General features: G+C 41.9%; 1 long non-coding RNA gene across 1 annotated transcript; it reads left to right on the top strand.

Annotated features, from left to right (window-relative positions):
* Positions 1–324: 324 nt before the first annotated feature.
* Positions 325–3,843, top strand: LOC134956641 (uncharacterized). Its single transcript, XR_010186047.1, has 4 exons — positions 325–561; positions 872–893; positions 1,912–2,589; positions 3,726–3,843. It is a non-coding gene; the product is annotated as an uncharacterized LOC134956641 (long non-coding RNA).
* The last annotated feature ends 3,002 nt before the right edge of the window (positions 3,844–6,845 follow it).

Genomic DNA, 6,845 nt, shown 5'->3' with positions numbered 1-6,845 from the left:
TGAACGCAAAGTTTACTGGAAGTTCCCATGATGCGTATGTCATTAGACAATCAGGGATATGGCACAGATTAAGATCAAGTCAACGAGCAGACATGTGGTTATTGGGTGAGTTGTTGCACATATTTTGTTCAAAATTTTGTATATTTTTCCAAATTGACTATTTCTAATTTTTTTTTTTCCTCAAACAGGAGACCGTGGATATCCTTGCACCCCCTGGCTCATGACTCCTTACCGTAATCCCAGGCCAGGACCACAGACGGCATTTAACTCCGCGCTTACTGCCACTAGGCAGCTGGTGGAGCGCACAATTGGGGTCCTTAAAGGGCGGTTTCGTGTGCTCCACCGCACTGGTGGCGACATCATGTATTCGCCGGAGATGGCAAGTAAAATAGTGGTCCTGTGCGCTATACTCCACAATATCGCGGTAAGGAGTAGCGTAGAGCTTCCTCAGACAGAGGAATTGCCTGATGAGGAGCCAGGGGTTGTCCGACACTTCGGTGGGGGGAGTGTTACAAGGAGGGGGAGCCAAGTCAGGGCAAGCATTGTTGCTGAATTTTTCAGGTATAGTGTTTTTTTTTACTCTATTGTTACCAAAATAAAAGCACCGTATGCATCATTTTTTATTTAAATGTAGAAATTGTGTTTGCTATTGTAAGGTCATTGTGTAATGCTTTTTGTGTGTTTGAATCTGTTTTTTTTTTTAATCTTCAAAAAACAATAACACGTTAAGCTGACAATTTAATTTTGTGTAAAACAATACTGTGATGTTGCTAAATAGTGTCCTTATTTTTTTACTATTCTAACATCATGATTATTTAAACAAAAACACAAACAAATGAAACTGAATGTTGCCCACTTTGTGAATGTCCAGCTGAAAGACCACACAAACTGAGGTGAGTACTCAGATATGTTTATAAATTGATCTAAAACTGTGTGTGTGTCTGTGTCTGTGTTTTTTTGTTTTAAATTTTTTGGTTGTGTTTTGCTTAAAATTTGCTTATGCGAATGCGTAGTTCCGCTCGTGCGAAATAACACTCTGCTCTTCACAGCATTGCAAAGATCAGTAAAGTTATTATAAATGACATATGACAGCATAGATTGTGGACCAATCACATGCTAACAGACATTATAAATATATGCCCAAATAAGGAAAACGCCATTGCCATGATGCGTGCGGCACCTTTCACCAGGCGGGAGCTCCGCGTCCTGGTTGCGGTGATGGACCGCCGCGTAGGCCGCGTTGGGCGATTCATCCCCAATCGTGTTAAGCGCGAGGCCTACGCGGAGGTCCGTCGCCTGCTGCGGTCTCGCGTCCGCAGCAGGCGGACCATCATCCAGTTAGAGCGGAGATGGAGTGATCTCCGAAGGAGGACTCCAGAGCTGTTGGCGGAGATCCGCCAGCAAATCCGCACTATGCATGCACGCAGTAAGTAACATTACATAAGATTATTAGCATAAATAGTGCAAATTTTCACTAAGTGGTAGGCTAATTGCAACACTGAGTGAACATTTTGAAAAAATAGGACAGTGTGTGTGGTTAGGGCAAACATTACTGACTGTAGCAAAGTGTCCCTAAACAAGTGCATGTTTTACATAATTAGTAACCAGGCAGGAAACTGTACCAAAAAACTTGATCAGTGCTGTCTATATAATAAGGTAGCTTGAATAGTGATCTGGTGATGTTGGCTAGACAAATCAATATGTCTCAATGGAATAGATACAGGAATGACCGACAAAAATTTTTAATTTCATAATTTTGTTTGCAGTGGGCAACATGAAGAGGTTTGAATAATTATTTTTTTTAAATTCTTAAAAAAACTTTCTTTTACATGGAACCGAACAGTGAAAATTACAATTGATTAGTATGTAATTTAACATGCAAATTGAATTATATTTTAACAATCATTCTAGGACGACCACAACGGCAAGCACCACATGATGCACCAGCTCAGCACCCTTCCCCTTCTCACTCCCCCTCCACTTCCCAGTCCCCCTCCCCTTCTCACTCCCCCTCCCCTTCTCACTCCCCCTCCCCTTCTCACTCCCCCTCCCCTTCTCACTCCCCCTCAGCTTCCCAATCCCCCTCAGCTTCCCAATCACCCTCAGCTTCACAATCCACCTCAGCTTCCCAGTCACCCTCAGCTTCCCAGGCCCCCTCAGCTTCCCAGGCCCCCTCAGCTTCCCAGGCCCACTCCACTTTCCACTCCCCTTCTCAGCCAACCTCTCCTTCTCTTTCTGTGACCCCTTCTCCTCCTTCCCATACCCCTTCTCCTTCTACTTCCAACTCACCTTCTCAGCCCCCCTCACCCTCTATTGGCCTAACATTTTCACCGCCCCCCTCGCCCTCTCAATCAGACCCACCCTCTGAAATTACATCCCCAATCCAACCTCCTTCCCCCATCCAGCCTCCTTCCCCCATCAAGCCTCCTTCCCCCATCCAGCCTCCTTCCCCCATCCAGCCTCCTTCCCCAATCCCTCCTCCTTCCCCCATCCAGCCGCCTTCCCCCATCCAGCCGCCATCCCCACCCAGTGAATGGGCAGAGGAAGCCCCTGAAGACAGTTCAGGGAGTCTTCATGTTGCCGAGGAAAGTAAGTGTTTTAACATTTTGTTAAAAATGATTACCTACTTACACTTACAATGACAAAACATGCAGTGTTGTACTGTTGGAATTCTTGTACCAAGGAAAATTAATTGTGTTTTTCTTCATGGTGTACATGTTGCATTTACATTTATTTGAGTGTCATTATATGTCCAGTGTTTATGTGTGCCATGTTTTGTGTGTCCACTCTAGGTCGACACTCATTAGGTCAACAGGGTTGGCAGGACAACAGGGTTTATATGTGTTAGGTTTTCTGGGAAACTGTTAGACCTGAGTGGAGTTTAGTATGTTGTTGTTCTTTTACACTTGTGCCTGTGTATTCTTAATATTTACACTTACAAATCACATGCTTCACTTTGTTAGGCAGCCTAACGACCCAATGATTTGTGGTGTGAAAGTTACACTCACAAAATGATTATTGGATAAAGTCAAACCTGTTTGACCTTATTTAGTAAGGGCAGCTTTCATGGAGTGTGGGCATGCTAGGATATGTTGTCCTTCTGAAGATGTTGATATGCAGTGTGATGATGCAGGACCAACACCCTAAAAAAAAAAAAAATTAAAAAAAAAAACCAAATGGGAATGAATGCCAACATGGTGTAACATTGACGAAGATGGTAGTTATCTTTAACATGGGATGTCGGCCATAGCAACCAATAAGATTATACTTTAAAAATTGGGAACCACTTCTACAATATAATATTCATATTTTTGCTTGTTTGCTATGGGCAACGTTCCATCTTAAATATAACTCACATAGTAGTAAATGTAACCAATGGTCTGGAACACTTTAAAATCTTAAAAAAAGGCTGAGCAGGCTTGTGTGTTGTTCTGCTAATGATTGTACCATAAAACAGGCAGGATGTAGTAACTTTGCCATTAAAGCAGGCCTGTCCAAACTGCGGCCCTCCAACTGTTGAGAAACTACACATCCCAGCATGCCCTGACACAGCTTTGGCATTCCCTGACCACAAAACTGTGTCAAGGCATGCTGGTATATGTAGTTTCACAACAGCTGGAGTCCAGCAGTTTGGACATGCCTGCATTTAAGTGTGCTTTGCGCCTTGCTTGGATAATAAGTAATGTAATTAAGTTATTAATGTTTGTGTTGCATCTTAATTTCAGATGTTGCAGTTGGAGATCCTACAAGTTTTGGAGGCATTCTTTACACCATGCGCCAACACCTGCAAGGATTAATGCATTGTGTTGATAATTTGCAAAAATTTGCATGATTTTGTTTATTTTATGGAAAAAAAACTGATTTATTTTAAAAAATAAAATAAAAAAAGTTGATTAAAGTTAACCGGGTGTTGTGTTTATTAATGCAAAAAAGGATCAGCTGATTGGCAGGCAGAAATTGTTTGCAAAAAACATTACACACATCTTACGTTAGATTATTAACAAAAAAAAACAGGAGATTATTGTGTTAAGAAACATGTAAACACCTTCATTCACAAACAACACCTTTAAAAACAAACAAAGGGAAAAAAAAAAATTTATACACTTTTACATGTTGATGGGCAATTATGGCAACAAAGTGTTAATCTGGTTTTTTTTGCAGACTTAATTGTTTAGGAACATTATCAATCATTACACTAATTGGATTCGTTATTGAAAAGGGCTTGTTGACTTTAAAAGGAATGGTGTAATTTCACTTAATAGCTTTAAAAAAACATTTTTGTGCGTTTTTCCTTAAAAGTGTGCACTTTTACGGTAAAATGTGTAAATCTACTAAAACTTAGTATTTTTACGATTAAGTATGTGTTATTGCGATGGATTCGCAATGCTGCGATGGTTTCGCATTACTGCGATGTCATTTGGCGTACGCCCACTTTGTGTAATACTGCGTACGAATATGCAAAAATACGTTGGGGGCGGAGGTTCGCATATTTACTACATTAACGCAATTTTGCGAATATGTTGTGCGACCGAAAAACTTAGCGATCAACTCGGAATGAGGGCCAGAGCCTGTAACCACTACACAGTAAAAACCCGGACCGGAGTATCAGCTGCGCTCAGGTTACTTCGCTAACACTTGCCTCCCGGTTGCCATGGCGACGTGGCAGCATAGAGCAGGAGATCCTAACACAAATTAAGCTAATGAGAAACTTCCAATTGCTGATTTAGTCATTAGAGGGCTCAAATGGTTCCAAAGCTAGTCCTGGCAAATTTTTCTTAAAATATTGAGCACTGCATGAAAAAAAAAAAAACCTGTACCCAATTGAGTACCAAAAAAAAATTACCAAAATGATTTAAAATAAATTCACCTGCACACGCTAGTGCACAAGGGAAAGGCTGAAATGTGCATTTGCATATTATTGCATCGGCAACTCCGACAAGAGCGGACGCAGCAGCATCGAACATATACAGATGTGTCCTCGTTCACTGCAGCTTCAATCCCACCAAACTACTGAATTGCAACGATGCAGCGGCTGCAGCTTTATCTTATGCCAAGTTCCGTTGTGCTTCATCTGCAACTTTGTACTAATTCCAGTGCAGCTCAGCATCTGTGGTACACTGCGGGGGGTTTCACCTGCAGCCTCTCTGATTCCCTGAACGTACCAAGGTAGCAAATCTGCCATATTATCGTGTGTTCTAGTAACATTACAATACAAATGTAGAAAAGACTAATGCCTGCAATGTACACACATACACAAACTGTACTTTCCTCCTCGCTCTACGTCCATCGCCTCTGTTTGTGTTGCACTGGACTAGAACGATGTGAAAAGGTTGTGTCCCCTAAGTGATGCTTCTCTGCAGGGCGGCTTCAGAGCCTTGAGACCATGAGACTTTCCTGGATGACTGAGCAATGTCAGATCTCTATCAGCATCAGAAGAGCCTCTCTGGCTTAGCACTTCATAACCCTCGTGACCTGGACACTTGTACTTTTACAGCCCGCTAGGTTAATATTTTCCACATCACTGGGAACTCGCACAAATATGTGCAGTGTGTTGGAAACACTTACAGGAGCTGTACGGTAGGTCGTACTCAGGAGATCGCCATCAAGAGTCAACGCACGTGTGACAGTCCCTATGATCCTTTATTTATCCTTAATAAAACCCACAAACTGACTTTAATATCTTTATTGCAGAAATATGCCAAAATATAGTAATATAGTAACATAGTAACATAGTAACATAGTAATTGAGGTTGAAAAGAGGCAAAATGCCCATCGTGTTCAACCTGTACTCTGTATCAAGTTGAGTTGATTTTACTGTACCTGCTGAAGAATGTTTTATGACTAGTTAACAACTATAAATCATGTTACACCCGGATTAACAACGTCAATATTTTAAATGCTGTAACCTTGGTTATCCTTCTCAATCAGAAATTCATCCAATTCTTTTTTAAATGCATTTACAGAGTCCACCATTACCACTTCCCTGGCAAGGAATTCGAAATCCTTATTGCCCTAACAGTAAAGAACCCTTTCCTCTGTTGCATATGGAATTTTTTTCCTCCAGCCTCAACGAGTGCCCACATGTCCTAAACAGAATTATTTTAATAAATAATTCCTCTGATAACTCTTTGTAGTGACCCTTTACATATTTGAAGATATTAATAATGTCTCCTCTTAGACGTCTCTTTTCCAGTGTATACATATTCAACCTAGTAATCCTTTCCTCGTACTCCAGTGTCTCTAACCCTTTAATAAATTTAGTAGCTCGCCTTTGAACCCTTTCGGGTTCACCGATATCTTTTTTATACAGTGGTGCCCAAAACTGAACACAATATTCCAGGTGCGGACGTACCAATGATTTGTACAGCTGCAGGATTACATCCTCATCCATTGTCTCAATTCCCCGTTTTATGGCCCTCATTCCGAGTTGATCGGTCGCAAGGCGAATTTAGCAGAGTTACACACGCTAAGCCGCCGCCTACTGGGAGTGAATCTTAGCTTCTTAAAATTGCGACCGATGTATTCGCAATATTGCGATTACTAACTACTTAGCAGTTTCAGAGTAGCTCCAGACTTACTCTGCCTGTGCGATCAGTTCAGTGCTTGTCGTTCCTGGTTGACGTCACAAACACACCCAGCGTTCGCCCAGGCACTCCCACCGTTTCCCCGGCCACTCCTGCGTTTTTTCCGGAAACGGTAGCGTTTTCAGCCACACGCCCCTGAAACGCCGTGTTTCCGCCCAGTAACACCCATTTCCTGTCAATCACATTACGATCGCCGGAGCGAAGAAAAAGCCGTGAGTAAAAATACTATCTTCATAGTAAAGTTACTTGGCGCAGTCGCAG

The sequence above is a fragment of the Pseudophryne corroboree genome, chromosome 9 (genome assembly GCF_028390025.1).
Source record: "Pseudophryne corroboree isolate aPseCor3 chromosome 9, aPseCor3.hap2, whole genome shotgun sequence".
NCBI lineage: Eukaryota > Metazoa > Chordata > Amphibia > Anura > Myobatrachidae > Pseudophryne > Pseudophryne corroboree.
This window is presented reverse-complemented; position numbering and strand designations above follow the sequence as displayed.